At 35.1% G+C, this 15,208-nt stretch overlaps 1 long non-coding RNA gene across 1 annotated transcript; it reads right to left on the bottom strand.

Annotated features, from left to right (window-relative positions):
* Positions 1 to 9: 9 nt before the first annotated feature.
* Positions 10 to 14,127, bottom strand: LOC140046585 (uncharacterized). The gene is made up of 3 exons (XR_011844815.1): positions 14,117 to 14,127; positions 8,960 to 9,011; positions 10 to 111 (listed from the first exon to the last, which is right to left on the bottom strand). It is a non-coding gene; the product is annotated as an uncharacterized lncRNA (long non-coding RNA).
* Between the last annotated feature and the right edge of the window lie 1,081 nt (positions 14,128 to 15,208).

Genomic DNA, 15,208 nt, shown 5'->3' with positions numbered 1-15,208 from the left:
CTTCTGCAATATAGTCATGATACAAAACCTTTAGTTTCCTAACAAGGTTGTGTTTATCATACCAAGTTGAAAAACATACTAACATTTTGTTGAAAGACTTGTCAGATTCTCCTAGCAAAAAGGAAAAAACAAAAATGCATATTAGAAACCCAGTTGATTCTTTCAAAAAATTAAAATAATTATTTACACTAGATGGCACGCTCGCTTCGCTCGCGTACCATCTAGGTCGTGTCCACAGATGGTTCTCGAATACACAGTATTTTCCAGCGAGAAAAAAAATGGAGATTTCAAATGTACGTACTGCAGGACTATAATACATTGTCGTTTACAGAAACGAATAAATATACACGATGATTTATGTAGTCAGCTAAAATTAGCACCCTGGGAATTACTTCCGAGAGAGAAACAAAATGAGTCAAATTTTTTTATTTGGACTCATTTAAACAAACCCAATTTGTGTTTTGTATGTAACATTAAGGGTTGAGGGATGGGGGAAGAAGATAGGTACAAAGAGGAAACATTTTAAAATATATTCTTATCCACTCAGTAACGAAATATTGTTTTTAATGTTTTATAGGCCTATAAATAATATACCACTAAATACAATAAAACATTTACGATTTAATACTTTGTTAAAACTCTCACTGTCATAGTCGATTGAAATAGTAAAGTACATGTAACGATACACCACTACGTACGTTTATATATTTTTAAATTATTAATTAATACAAACGTTGAGAAGCAACTGTCAGTAATAACGTTTATTTATTTGTATATTATATGTTTATAATCTAACAGTAGGGCCTACCCACATTCACAGTAATAAAGTTTATTTGTATATTTGTTTATATTATATCTAACAGTACCAACACTCACAGTAAGAAATTTGCGATTCAAATTGCGATCAAAAGTGGTTAATACCTTAATAGTATTGTACAGCATTGCAATACTATTTATGTTTATTCTCCAAGGGGGCCCATAAATCTAAATCTATACCTCTATGGTTAAACCAAATAATTTGGAATGTTCCATTCATCACAAATCAATACATTTGTAAAAACGTATATTACATGTATCAAAATAGCATTTTTAAAAGAAAGTCGGCCTGTCTTCAACATTATGATGCTGTACTCGAACTGTTCAACTGGTTTTCAGCTATTAAAAACAATTATCGTAGGAGGAGATAGGAAAATGCGAAGTGTCCTCGTATTATTGTGTGCGTGTATTTTTCAAATTGACATCCATTAGACAGTGTATACCACGATCAGAAAACACCCCTATTTGGGGCAAATCGTTGAACCTAAATTCGTTTTAATCGTCAATAACTAATTATCGAACTCAATTTAATTAGTAAACAGGGTTACATCAGGTGGTTAAAATCAGTACCGAAAGTACGAACCAACTTTATATACCATCGAGTAAACATTCTAGAAATAACGCACGATTTACCGATTTTTGCCCTTACGTAAATTTATATATAGATACCAAATGGTACCGAACAGGGCAGAATAAAGGATTTAAAATGTTAAGTAAAAATTGCAATATTGTTAAACTGATAATACTGTAATTAGTGGCTTTCTTTGCGACAGAAAGCAAGCTTTTTGAGCATTTGACCTAAGGGCAAAAAAAAATGCATTTTTTCTGAAGGCCAAAACATCTCACATAACAATTGCAGAAAGTTACAGTCATAAAATGTTTTTTCAATTTTTCCTAAACCTATTAATACCTTATTTGGGGTAGAAACCTCGCGTCTTCAAAGGGTTAATATTACTAAAACCAAAGAGATGATAATAGACTTCACTCCAGTAAAAACATAAGGTACTAACGATTAAAGCCACTAGACCAATACCATTTCTTGAATCATTTACAGTAATAAATTTCCGTGAAATGCCCAAAAAAAATGGAGGCTGTGGTTAAAAATTCAAGTTCAAAACGTCGGAATTCTGAAGTCTTAGCTTAGGGGCTCTTTTTGTACCAAATTTAAGCAAAATCTATGATGTCAATTTTTGTTTTAATTTAGATGATTTTACATAAAACCATGATTTGAATTGTAGAATTAGTTAGAACAAGGCCAACAGCCATTAAGTCGCGTGCTACAATGCATAGTGATACCGGACCGACAGACAGACCGACAGACAGACCGACAGACAGGCCGACAGACAGACCGACCGACATAGTGAACTAAACTGACCGAAATTACTGAACATATTGAAATGGTTAAAAACATTTATATTTTTTTAATTTACACGTGCGTAGCCTGTCACTTTTGACGTGCTCGTATAACGTAATTTCGAGTTGAAAAGTAAGTAAAGAAAACAGAAATCGGGCAAAAAGAGTGCGCAATAACATTTAACGCGTAGTGCGCGCGCAAAAATATGCGCACTCATGGCAATTTTGTAAACGCTTAAAATTGCCTGAAACGTACTCTTATTTCATCGAAAATAAATTCTTGCTTGACTTGGAGAATAAGAATATATACAGTAAAACCTATTTATGATATTGTGACGTCACTTCTGCTCCTGGAAATAGCAAAAAATCAGTTCGAGATTTCATAATTTACCGTAATTATGCCATTTCCGGTTATGTGACGTAACTTTTCGGAATATAGCCGTATTTGGTAGCTAGGTTATTGATGTGTATGTGACGTTACATCCTGTCTTATGACGTCATTATACAGGTTCTTTTGCTGTACCGAGTATCGCACATTCGTGCTTGTTTTATATATAAATTTAAAAAACAGAGACCATAAGATATCTCGAAACACAGACTCCCCATAAAAACAGAGATCTCACTAAGACTTCTCAATCTTATGTTCTTGGGTCCGTCCGAGAAATTTTTGTAAAATAAGAGAACATCAATAAACATTTCGATATTGTGTTCTTTAGCAAATGTTTCTGATTTTAAGAAATCTTGATAAACAAGACCACCTTTTAAAATAAAACATTGAAATATTTAATATGGGTATATATAGTAACGTGGTCTCTGTTTTTAAGAAATCTCAAAAACACATATTGGGCCATTGGGCTTCTCAATATTGTGGTCTCTATTTTCAAGAAATCTTTACAAATACAGAGGCACGACTAGAAACTCTCAATATTGTGTTAAAGGGGGATTCTGGGTTTAAAATTGGTTTTAAATATCGTTTATTTATTAAATAAAAAATATTATAACAATATAGACATGTCAGAATGAAGAAGTAATAACGAGAAATTAAAAAAATTAAATTTCATATACATTTAGGGTAAATTCATGGAAAGTCTGTTTTTCAGCAGCTTAGGGAAGCTCATTAATATTCATGAGATATTCACAAAATCACGTCACCAGTGGATTCCAAACTCGCGACGTCATGTACGTTGTGTTTGTCAACTAATTTACATCTCTCTCCCCTGTCAAACGACGACTACCCGATCATTGTGAAATACATTTTTTGTAGATTTTCTAAGCTAGGCCTAAAGTGTAATAATAACAGTAGTAGCATATATTTATTTGACATTTAATGAAATACAAAATTTAGTACAGATACGGAGTCATAAATTATACTATTTTTATACCTCTATAGTACAGATCGTATTATCGGCTTCACGTACAATACTACTCTAGGCCTAGCCTAATAATAATATGGGCGAGAGCCATTCTGACTAGGGATTTCATGCCACGATGGCTACGTTAAAACAATGGGGCCCATGGGCCTAGCTAGCCTACTACTAGACGATTGGCCCATAAATAACAAAACCCATCCTATCAACCAAACTCCTAAACAATCTAAACCTAAAACGTTCTACAAAATCGGCTGTAAATATTGAAGCAAAACAAGGTCCGATCGCCGTCCACACGTATGGTGTCCCGATCGTCTAAGTAGGCCTAAAATAAAATAGGCTTAGTTTACTCTCCAAAAAAGCGGATACTCATGCATCAAGCAAGTAGACCAGGTAGTAGGTAGGAAGGAGACCTAGCCGATCCGGCCCAGTTAAAAATTGAGCTAGCTAGTGTAGTAGACCCTATGCGAATTGATACTACCAGGCCTTTTAACTATATAGGCTGCACTACACAAATATTCCAACTCTCTCATTCGAGCTATATTATCTATACCATTCCGGTAGGTCAAGTCGACCTTCAATCAAATACTGTACATCGTTCATGTTGTGATTATAGACGGGGTATACTCGACCCGACCAGTTTGGTATTGTTGTATCTGCTTATCACGTGACGATGCCAGGCATGGGCAGCAGAGAGAGCACGTGTATTTTCGTCTCGCTCGATCCTCAGCAGGAATGTACAGTATACGTTACGCTTCATTGATTTTGATTTTTCCCTAAGTCGGTGCGAAAATCGGCAAACGTAAAGTGCAAACATATCTAATTTTTCACTGTTTTGATGAATTTTCATAAAAAAATTGACTTTATAAATGGGAAGACCGACTAAAATTACATCAGATAAGTATAATTTTACAAAAGTAATTGATATGGTTTATGATAACGAGTCGTCGGAAGATGGACCATTTCACGAATTTCCTATTTTGTAACCACAGTGTGATTTTGCCGTAGCTGCACTTGTAATCTGGCCTGATTTCACAGCCTTCGTTCTGCTTCACTGGGCGCTTATATAAATTGAAACTTTCACCGTTCAAGAGAAAAACAAATATATTTTACATTTTTTACTATTCATTTTAAACCCGGAACCCCCCTTTAAGCACTGTCTACACTATCAAACTTTATGTGACAAAAAATTTGATGTGCCCAAATATGGTAGTGATATGACATCATCATGTCAATATTTGGGCACATCACATTTATTTGTCACATAAAGTTTGATAGTGTTGACAGAGCTTAATAGGGCGGTCGCTATTGTCAGGACTTCCTGAAAACGTAGATCCCCACTAAAAATTGTATTCATACTGGGTCTCTGTTTTCCGGTTTTCAAAAACAGAGACTGCCACTAAAAGTTTTCAATGTTATATTTTATGGTGTTTTTTGTTTTTGTCAGTAAAACACAGTAGGGGTTTTGAGATACCTTAAAAACAGGGAACAACCTAACACAATATTGAAAAGTTTCACTGTGGTCTCTCTTTTCAAGAAATCTCCAAAACAGATATTTCTAATAAAAATTTTTCTTAATATTGTATTCTATATCGGGTCTCTGTTTTCGGGTTTTTGAAAATAGAGACCTCTCCCTAAAAAAAGTTCACAATATTATGTTCAAGAGGGTGGTGTTACTGTGAAATTATGAAAACAGAGACTCCTACTAAACATTCTCAATTTTGTGTTTTAGATGGAGCCTTTTGTTTTCAATATTACTTAAAAACATAAAACTAAACTAAACTGTCAATATTATGTCATTTATTTAGTACAGTAAGGGAAACAGGCTGGGAACAGGGACATTTTTCCTTGCACATTTTCCCATGGACATTTTTCACAAGTAAATTGTTCACCTGGACATCTACTACTGGTTTTTCTTCAAATGTTCAGGGGAAACCAGCATAGAACCTACAGTAGGATACTGTAGTCTCTCTCTCAAGATTTCTTCAGGGCAAAGACGCCATTAACATTTTTCTAGTGTGTTCTAGAGGGAGAGGTCTCGTCTCTGCCTGCGATGAATTGTAAAAGCCCTACACAATATTGTGTTCTAGATGGCGGTCTCTGTTTTTTTTTTATAAATCTTGAATGGAAATGGAGACCTCCAACTAACAATTCTCAACATTGTGTTAACTAGGTACTGTAGGTGGAACCTTGTGTTTTTGAGATTTTTTTTTTTTTCTTCATTACCCAACACAATTCATGAATATGGTGGAATTATTTTGGAATTTGGCAGCCATTTTAGATTTTGAATCTCATGCTAATTTTAATATGACATGCCTGAGGATGACATAACCATCTAAAAAGTTTAGAAAGCCAATTTAATAGGCAAAATTAAATGTCAATTAAAAGTCAATTTAGCAGCCATTTAAAATGTTGGTGGCCATCTTGAATGTTGGAGGACATTTTAAATTAAAAGATACATGCTGAGGATGGCGTATCCACTTTAAAAAGTGGGGAAAGAACATTTTATAGCCATTATGAATTCAGTTTATACAATTTGTGCAGCCATTTTGAATTTTGGACGCCATCTTAGACTTGGGGGAAAAGTAAGCGTGGCTCCAAAGATTATGTATAGTATTTGGATGAAAATTCCGAGTGGAAAATTCCGAGTGGAAAATCCATTGAGAAAACTTAGACAGAAAAAATCGCAGTTTTGTCCTGGTTTGGACCATTGTAACATTTGACTTCAAATTTTGTTAGTGTTTCTATTTAAATTCCTGTAATTCCGTACCAAATTGCGTTTCAGTTTGGATATTGTAAATTTAAAGGGGGATTCTGGGTTCAAAATTGCTTTTAAATGTCGTTTATTTATTAAATAAAAAATATTATAACAATATAGACATGTCAGAATGAAGAAGTAATAACGAGAAATTAAAAAAATTAAATTTCATATACATTTTAGGGTAAATTCATGGAAAATCTGTTTTTCAGCAGCTTAGGGAAGCTCATTAATATTCATGAGATATTCACAAAATCACGTCATCAGTGGATTCCAAACTCGCGACGTCAAGCTTATACGTTGTGTTCTCCCTCCTCTGTCAAACGACGACCACCCGATCATTGTGAAATACATTTTTTGTAGATTTGCTGAGCTAGGCCTAAAGTGTAATAATAACAGTAGTAGCATATATTTACGAAGTCATAAATTATACTATTTTTATACCTCGAATTAATAGTACAGATCGTATATCGGCTTCACGTACTAGGCTAGGCCTAGCCTAAATCATTTTATTCATGCCGGGGTGAGAGCCATTTCTGACTAGGGATTCCATGCCACGATGGCTACGTTAAAACATTGGGGCCATCATTCATGTGCCTAGCTAGCCTATTAGTATTACTAAACGATTGGCCCATAAATAACAAAACTCAGTGGATTCCAAACCCATCCTATCATTATCAACCAAACTCCTAAACAATCTAAACCTAAAACGTTCTACAAAAATCGGCTGTAAATATTGAGGCAAAACAAGGTCCGATCGCCGTCCGCACGTAAGGTGTCCCGATCGTCTAATAAGTAGGCCTAGTTTACTCTCCAAAAAAGCGGATACTGCATCAAGCAAGTAGACCGGTAGTAGGAAGGCCCGAGACCTAGCCTAGCCTAGCCGATCCGGCCCAGTTAAAAATTGAGCTAGCTAGTGTAGTAGACCCTATGCGAATTGATACTACCAGGCCTTTTACTTAGGCTACACTTGTTAAAATTAGCAATACTGTACTTATGTTTACAAATATTCCAACTCTCTCATTCGAGCTATATTATCTATACCATTCCGGTAGGTTGAGTCGACCTTCAATCAAATACTGTACATCGTTCATGTTGTGATTATAGACGGGGTATACTCGACCCGACCAGTTTGGTATTGTATACTGTATCTGCTTATCACGTGACGATGCCAGGCATGGGCAGAGAGAGCACGTGTATCGTCGTCTCGCTCTCCTCGCTCAGCAGGAATGTATACGTTACGCTTCATTGATTTTGAAGGCTTTCCCTAAGTCAGTGCAAAAATCGGCAAACGTAAAGTGCAAACTTATCTAAATTTTCACTGTTTTGATGGATTTTCATAGAAAATTGACTTTATAAATGGGAAGACCGACTAAAATTACATCAGATAAGTATAATTTTACAAAAGTAATTGATATGGTTAATGATAACGAGTCGTCGGAAGATTGATCATTTCACGAATTTCCTATTCTGTAACCACAGTGTGATTTTGCCGTAGCTGCACTTGTGATCTGGCCTCATTTCACAGCCTTCGTTCTGCTTCACTGGGCGCTTATATAAATTGAAACTTTTACCGTTCAAGAGACAAACAAATATATTTTACATTGTTTACTATTCATTTTAAACCCGGAACCCCCCTTTAACATGACTATATTATAGGCAAAATATTGGTAAAAATGTGTATTAAAAAATGTCATTAAGTTCCATTTTACTAAAAATATAGTTCTTGAAAAATTGTCATTTTGGATAAAAAAGTAAAAAATTACAATTTTCACCCAAAAACTTACAATTTTTGCATGTGAATGTTTGGTATCATTAGATAAATAATTAGAATAGCTATTATGTGATACTTTATTTGATAAAATATGTTACATCAGTCATATTTATATCTAAAAAAGTGATTAATAGCAAATTTGACCTATTTGACCTCAAATTTTGAGTGTTTCTATTTAAATGCCTGTAATTCCGTACCAAATTACGTTTCAGTTTTAATATTGTAAATTTTACATAACTATATTATAGGCAAAATATTTGTAAAACGTTGATTAAAAAATATGTCATTAAGTTACATTTTTACTAAAAAAACAATTATTGAAAAAATTTAATTTTTGATAAAAATTGTTAAAAAATACAATTTTCACCCAAAAACTATACCATGTTTGCATGTAAACATATCAAGTTTGCTATCATTAGATAGATTATTAAAATAGCTATTATATGATACTTCAATTGATAAAATATGTTATACCAGTCATAAGTTATATCGAAAAAAACTGATTAATACCAAATTTGACCTATTTGACCTCAAATGACCCCTAAATTATATATTATATGGTAGATTTTGAAAAGAAAGTGTCCTATTAGGTACTGAATCAGATAAAAAAGGTTTAAAAACTATTGCAATTTGTTTTGGGTTATCCCCTTTTTTTTCATAGATTGCCTGTACTAAGTAGGTTTGTTTGTGGAAATGTTTCAGTTAAAACACAGAAAAAGTAGTCAAAGCAAGCACATTTTTATGTTTATTCATTAACAAGAATACTATAGTTTCTTAACCTATTCGTTTTCCATTTTGGGTAGTTTGTCTTATGAGTATTGAAATTTGAAAACTAAAAATCTTTTGATTTTCAAAATATAAGACATTAAAAATATTAAGGTCCACATGTACCTGATTCTGCCATGTTGTCAACCAGTACTTAGTTTCTATCAATATTTCATTTCTGAAAATAAAAAATATATATACCAGATCATTAGGAAACAATTGCCTAGCAGCCTAGGGATGGGCCTGGCATTTATTGCACTATAACATTTAAACAACATTTTTCAAACAAATTGGAAGAAATAAACTTTATTATAAAATTAATCTCATTTTAAAAGCAAATTACTGGACAGGTTATTTTATATTTTAAAAGCTCATCTGTAATAATGATTTGAAATGAATGTGATACTGTATATTAACTACATAATACAAAACTCTTTACCCACTCCAGATGTCTTATGTTTGCTGATGATGTTAAGTTATACAAAATTATTGGTAGTGTTGAGGATGCCGACAAGCTTCAGGTGGACTTGGACAAATTATGTTCTTTGGCAGCTTTATGGGGTATGTCCCTCAATCCGGTAACTTAACTATTAGTAATAGTTAAGTTACCGGATTGAGGGACATACCCTTACTTTGAAAAAGAAAATTTTATTTCATTATTATTTAATTCATGACAATCCCATTAACAGGGTGCAATCGCAAAAAGATCTTGGTGTTTTTATTGATAGTTCCCTTTGTTTTTCTTTTCATATTGATTATCTTGGTGCAATAGACTGCTTGGGCTGATGTGGCGTAATTGTAAACATTTTGACAGGCAAACAAAAATCCACCTTTATTATTCAATTATCCATCCAATTTCTTTTTTGATCTTGTTTTTTTGTATAAATGTGTTAATTCTTTATTTGACTGTAACTTAGTTAGTAATTTTTATCTTAGAGTCCCTTTTCGTCGTCTTAGAAGAAATCCTACTTTTCATATTCCTTTTAGTAGAGTAAATGTTTTAAAAAATGGTTTTATTAGTAGATTAAGTCAAACTTCTAATTCTTTTACTTTAAGAAACCCTGAGTTAAATATTTTTAGTAATAATATCTGTGATTTTCATAACATTGTTAGTAGTTTAGTTTAATATTTTTTATTGTATGTGTACGTGTTTGTCTGTGTTCCCTCCTGTAAGTGGTGAACCATGAGTTCACTGTTGGTTGGGAAATGAAATAAATAAATAAATAATAATGCCTGTATTTTATGCCATATACCATTGCCATACATATTGTATATTGCTGATGTACAAGTGTCAAGCTGTATTTGTATGCAAATTGTCGAGCTATTTGTAATGCAAATTGTTGAAAAGTATTATTAAAATATTGTAGGAAAACAGGAAGGATAGGTACTGTGAAGAGAGGATAAAACAAACTTCAACGGATCAGATTATGACACAAGTCTGAAGTACAGTCACAACCATAGGGATGATCAGGGTGCCAAGAGACAAGGAACTGAGCGTTTTGCATTGTGGAAAGGAAAAACTTAATATACGGATTACACTGAACAGTGCAGTGGACATTATACTGACTTTGGAAATCTGCAGAATCTTGGACTGTTAAAACTATTATCTTGAATTGTTTGTACTGTACACTATGTAAGCATAGATACCTGTACTGCCATTTTTTTAGTACAGTATGACAGGTCGTTTCATCACTGCTCATCCCTTAAGCTTAGGCTCCTGTGTTTGCATATGTTGTCTACTTTATGTGAAATACAGTACTAAGTGTAGAGTGACATGTGATGGTTGTATTGATGCATTCCAATCTTCACAGGAAGGTACCCAGTTGACATGATGGAAACGAGATGAAAAATAAACAAGCTCGGTCTTAGCATCATTTAGTACAATCATGTTAATCTTGCACCATAATCTGATGTCAGCAATACAGGCTTCCAATTTACATCATCATCATCATCAGTCGGCTGCGGAGCAGGCGACTACAAGCTTTCTCCAGCCACAACGGTCCTTGGCTAACTCTGACAGCTTATCAGTTGTAATCATGCCTCCTTCATCCCCTAAAAGCTGTTGGATGTATCTCAGAAAGTTGGTTTTCTGCCTTCCTCGTTTTCTTTTCCCATGTTGAGGAACATACAGAGCGTACTCTTTGCATGGTTCGTCATCAGGCATTCGAAGCGTGTGACCCAGGAACTTTAATTGACGGGATCTAATATTTTCCACTAGCGGTCTGGTCTTGGTTAGGTCATAGATAGAAGCATTTGGCACCCTATCTGTTCTCTTGATATTTAGCATGATTCTATAGCATGAAGTGCCAAACACGTTGATTTCACTTTCCATCGCCTTAGAGAGGACCCAAGACTCGCAGCCATACACAAGGACAGTAACACAGGTTGTATTGTACAGCTTTACTTTGGTGGAGATTGGGATGTTAAAACATCTCCACAAACGTTCTAGCTTCCAAAATGCTGTTCAGGCAAGACCCTTTCTTCTTTTAAAATCCCCACTGCTAGATGCCATCATGGAGCCGAGGTATTTGAAGTTGGTTGCATGATTGATTGCATTTCCATAAACTTCAAGTGGGGGCTGTGAACAGCAGTTGAATACCATATACTCCGTTTTAGGGGCACTAATGATAAGCCCTAGGTCAGCGGCAGCATTGGCAGTTCTGGTTAGCTGTGATTGGGCACGAGGTATTGAAGACTCAAGCAGGGCGATGTCATCTGCAAAGTCTAAATCATTTAAGACTTTCGCTGGATACCTTCTTGATTTTCGTGGGCAAGTCACAACTCCTGAGTCGCATTCTGATGACCGGAGCAGCAGATAATCCACCAAGATAATATCACCTTGAAGTACTCCAGTTGTTACACTAAAGGAGTTTGAGATGCTGCCATCAACCATGACTCTACTGCTAGAATTGGTATACAGTACCTGGATAGCATTTACCAAGGGTTCTGGAATGCCATAGTGACGTAGGACTGTAAACATCACTGACCTATTGATCGAGTCGAAGGCTTTCTTGAAATCAAAAAGGTGACTATTAACGGAAGTTGGTAGTCTCTGAAGCCTTCCATAATTCTTCTCAAGATGTGTATTTGCTGAGCACAGCTGCGGCCTGGGCGAAAGCCTGCCTGATTCTTCCGGAGCAGCGGATCAATGTAGGCCAAATGCGGTTTAGAAGGATTCTGTTGTAAACCTTCGCAGCTATCGACATGAGAGAGATGCCCCTGTAGTTTGTCATAATTGACAGATCACCTTTCTTTGGCAGTGGGATGATGACATTTGTCAGCCACTGTTTAGGAGGCGACATATTTGAGTACACCTCCGAGCTAAAGGCATGGATGGTATTAATCATCTGGTCACCACCTCCTTGGAGGGCTCCTGCCGTAATAGCACAATCGAGGCCAGCTGCTTTGTTTGTTTTCATAGCTGTGATAGCTTCTGCTGTTTCTTCACGTGTGGGAGGGTCAGTGCAGATTGGATTTACATACAGTACAGCAGTTTTCAGGATGGAAAGGTAAATACAACATCAGCATGGACCATGAATTGGATGTCATGAGGTGCAATAATATCCTGTAGTGGTGCTGTACATACCAAAATTGGTCCGGGCCAAAACCGTTGCAGCGGACCAATTTTGGCTGCCAAAACTGCGTGGATAAAATTGGTCTGGGAAGCTACAGTAGGACTGTTTTTGGCTGCCAAATATGGTCCAGTCTTACAAATATATGGTGTGCAAAATTAGTCATAATCTATTATCATTCAAAAAAATTATATTGAAAACTACTGGGTTTTATTTGTTATTTTATTATTAATTAAGCCTGGTTTTAAATTATCATTATTAATTAGTAGCAACTCATCAATAATTAGTACCAATTGTTAGGCTTTTTGTGTACAATATTTGTCTATTTTTAATCAATACTGTTCTTTTTTTTTCGTTTCCCCATGATGTTAAAAATATAGTTCATTTATTTAGGGTTAATCAAACAATAAATAAATTCAATGCAATTATTATAAAACAATTATACCAATATTGATTAGGCCGAGGAATGAAAAAGCCTCAATCATAAAATAAAATCCGCCTGGCAATATCAGCATTCCATAGCCGTTCATGTGGGTGTGCGACAGGCTGAATCTGACTGAACAGTCATGTTTTTATAGTTAAAATACATTTATTTATTTCTAGTATTTATATAGATATATTCATAAGATAACTTATAAATATCAGGGATATTTTTATAGCCATAAACAACTTAAAACATATCGTAGGCCTAGTAATTTAATTAAAATTAAAGGAAGATCGATTTTGGCCCCGGACCATATCTGTCGTCTGACAATTACCAAACCTTGTGGTACGCCAAAAGCGAGTTTGGTTGGACACTGTATGTGCTCATAATTGAAGTTGCACATTGAAGTTGAAGTTTATAAAGTCCTACATGTGTTCTTAGGTATTACTAGGCCCTATTGAATGAACCAACAATACACTTTTTAGCGCTAGTCTTTCGCACCTGTATCTGTATTTTGACTCCTAATTTCGCATCAAACCACTCAATCAAGATCTCTGGGCACACTGTAGAGCTTAATTACCACTAAGACGTTCAAAAAATTGTATCCTAGTGGGAAGAATGCAACGCAATGAGGCAAAAATTCACCAATACAATGACAAGCAATAGTTTGAATAATCCATCTCTTGTGATTGGTCAATATATCACTTGCCTTGGATCTTGTTTTTAAATGTTTTTAAATTGGAGTTTCAAGTTAGGTGCGAAAATACAGTAAAATACAAGAACAAGTGCGAAACTATCCCTGCGCTAGCATTTTCAAGGAGATAAATCCGAGAACGACTACTATGCTAGTATAGCCTACAGTAAGCCTCTAGATACTACTAGGCCTACTACTACTACTAGTAGTAGTAGCCTAGCTATACTAGCTAGGTCAGGCTCTCTCTAATAGGATAGTAGTAGTACTACTACTAGCTATGGGACCTAGGCCTAGCTATATAGGCCTAGGCCTAGCTATATAGGCCTAGGCCTAGCCTAGCTAGCTAGGAGTAGGCCCTAGCCGCGCCTAGGCCTAGCTATTATAAGTAGGAAGCGGAGGCCGCCTACAAAAAACATTACTTTACTTATTATAGCCTAGTATTTATGAAGTTAATGGGGGTGCAGGTCAAGTCGGCCCCAAACCGTCTCGGCCAAAGTCAAGTCGGCCCCACGTCAAGTCGGCCTCAAGCAAGTCAACTCGGCCTGGCAACATTCAAATGCTATCTAACTCGAAATCTTCCTCATTTTACTTACCAAGATGTTCTTCTAACGTACGTTTTATACTTTGACAACACTCACACTCTCTCTCCCTCCCCGGCCGGCCCCACCCAGCCCAGCCTTGATGGTGTATGCGGAATTTCCCCTTTTTTTTCCGCCCTGTTCAGGAGTATGGAACGCCGCTACTGCCTTCTGTGGCTCTTTTTGTTCGGCCCTTTTACTTGGAAAGTCTAACAAATGTTCAGGGAAACATTTTTAAAGATAACCCAAGAGTCTGGCAAGATAATGTAACAATAAATGGCAAATTTATTTAATATGCATATTTATGATTTAATGTTTTAATTTAATTTAGGCATACTGTAGTAATATAATTAAAACAATTATTTTTTTAATTGTGTAAAAATTTGGTAATAATACATTAGTATGGATAACAAAACATGGATTTAATATAAAATATTGTTTAAAATGTGCTATGCTATGGCAACTATCTTGTGCTTTTAGTCAAATGGACAATTTGTAACACTTCAATTAACAGTATATTGAACGAAAAGCGCGTATAATGCAAAATACTGGTATTTTTAATTTGTTTAAATCTTTATTACTTTCACATCCCTACATTATGTAGGAGATAAAGCTGTTTGGATTCTTAACTGGAACATTTTCATATGGAACGCCGTTTACGCAACATTTCGATGATATGAATTTTATGACGCGATATGTGAATGAAATGCATCGATATGAATTAAATGGTGCGATATATGAATGAAATGTTTTGAATTGAATGCTTTGAATTGAATATTTTGAATGAAATGTTTTGAATGAAATGTTTTGAATGAAATGTTTTGAATGAAATGTTTGAATGAAATGTTTTGAATGAAATGTTTTGAATGAAATGTTTTGAATGAAATGTTTTGAATGAAATGTTTGAATTGAATTGAAAAGTCAAACTATTGGTGGCGTATGTCATTCTCGCTCGCGATTATTTTCTCAACCTCTTAGGCCTAAGCCTGGGTACCCTCATCTCCTTTCTTCCACGCTGCCTTTACAGAGAATCCTAACATACCTGGGTTCGGAAATATGTATTCCAATGTTTCAGGTCTGTTAGGGAGTCTCTCTGTAAAGGATTCA

This window comes from Antedon mediterranea, chromosome 4, assembly GCF_964355755.1.
Source record: "Antedon mediterranea chromosome 4, ecAntMedi1.1, whole genome shotgun sequence".
Taxonomy (NCBI): domain Eukaryota; kingdom Metazoa; phylum Echinodermata; class Crinoidea; order Comatulida; family Antedonidae; genus Antedon; species Antedon mediterranea.
This window is presented reverse-complemented; position numbering and strand designations above follow the sequence as displayed.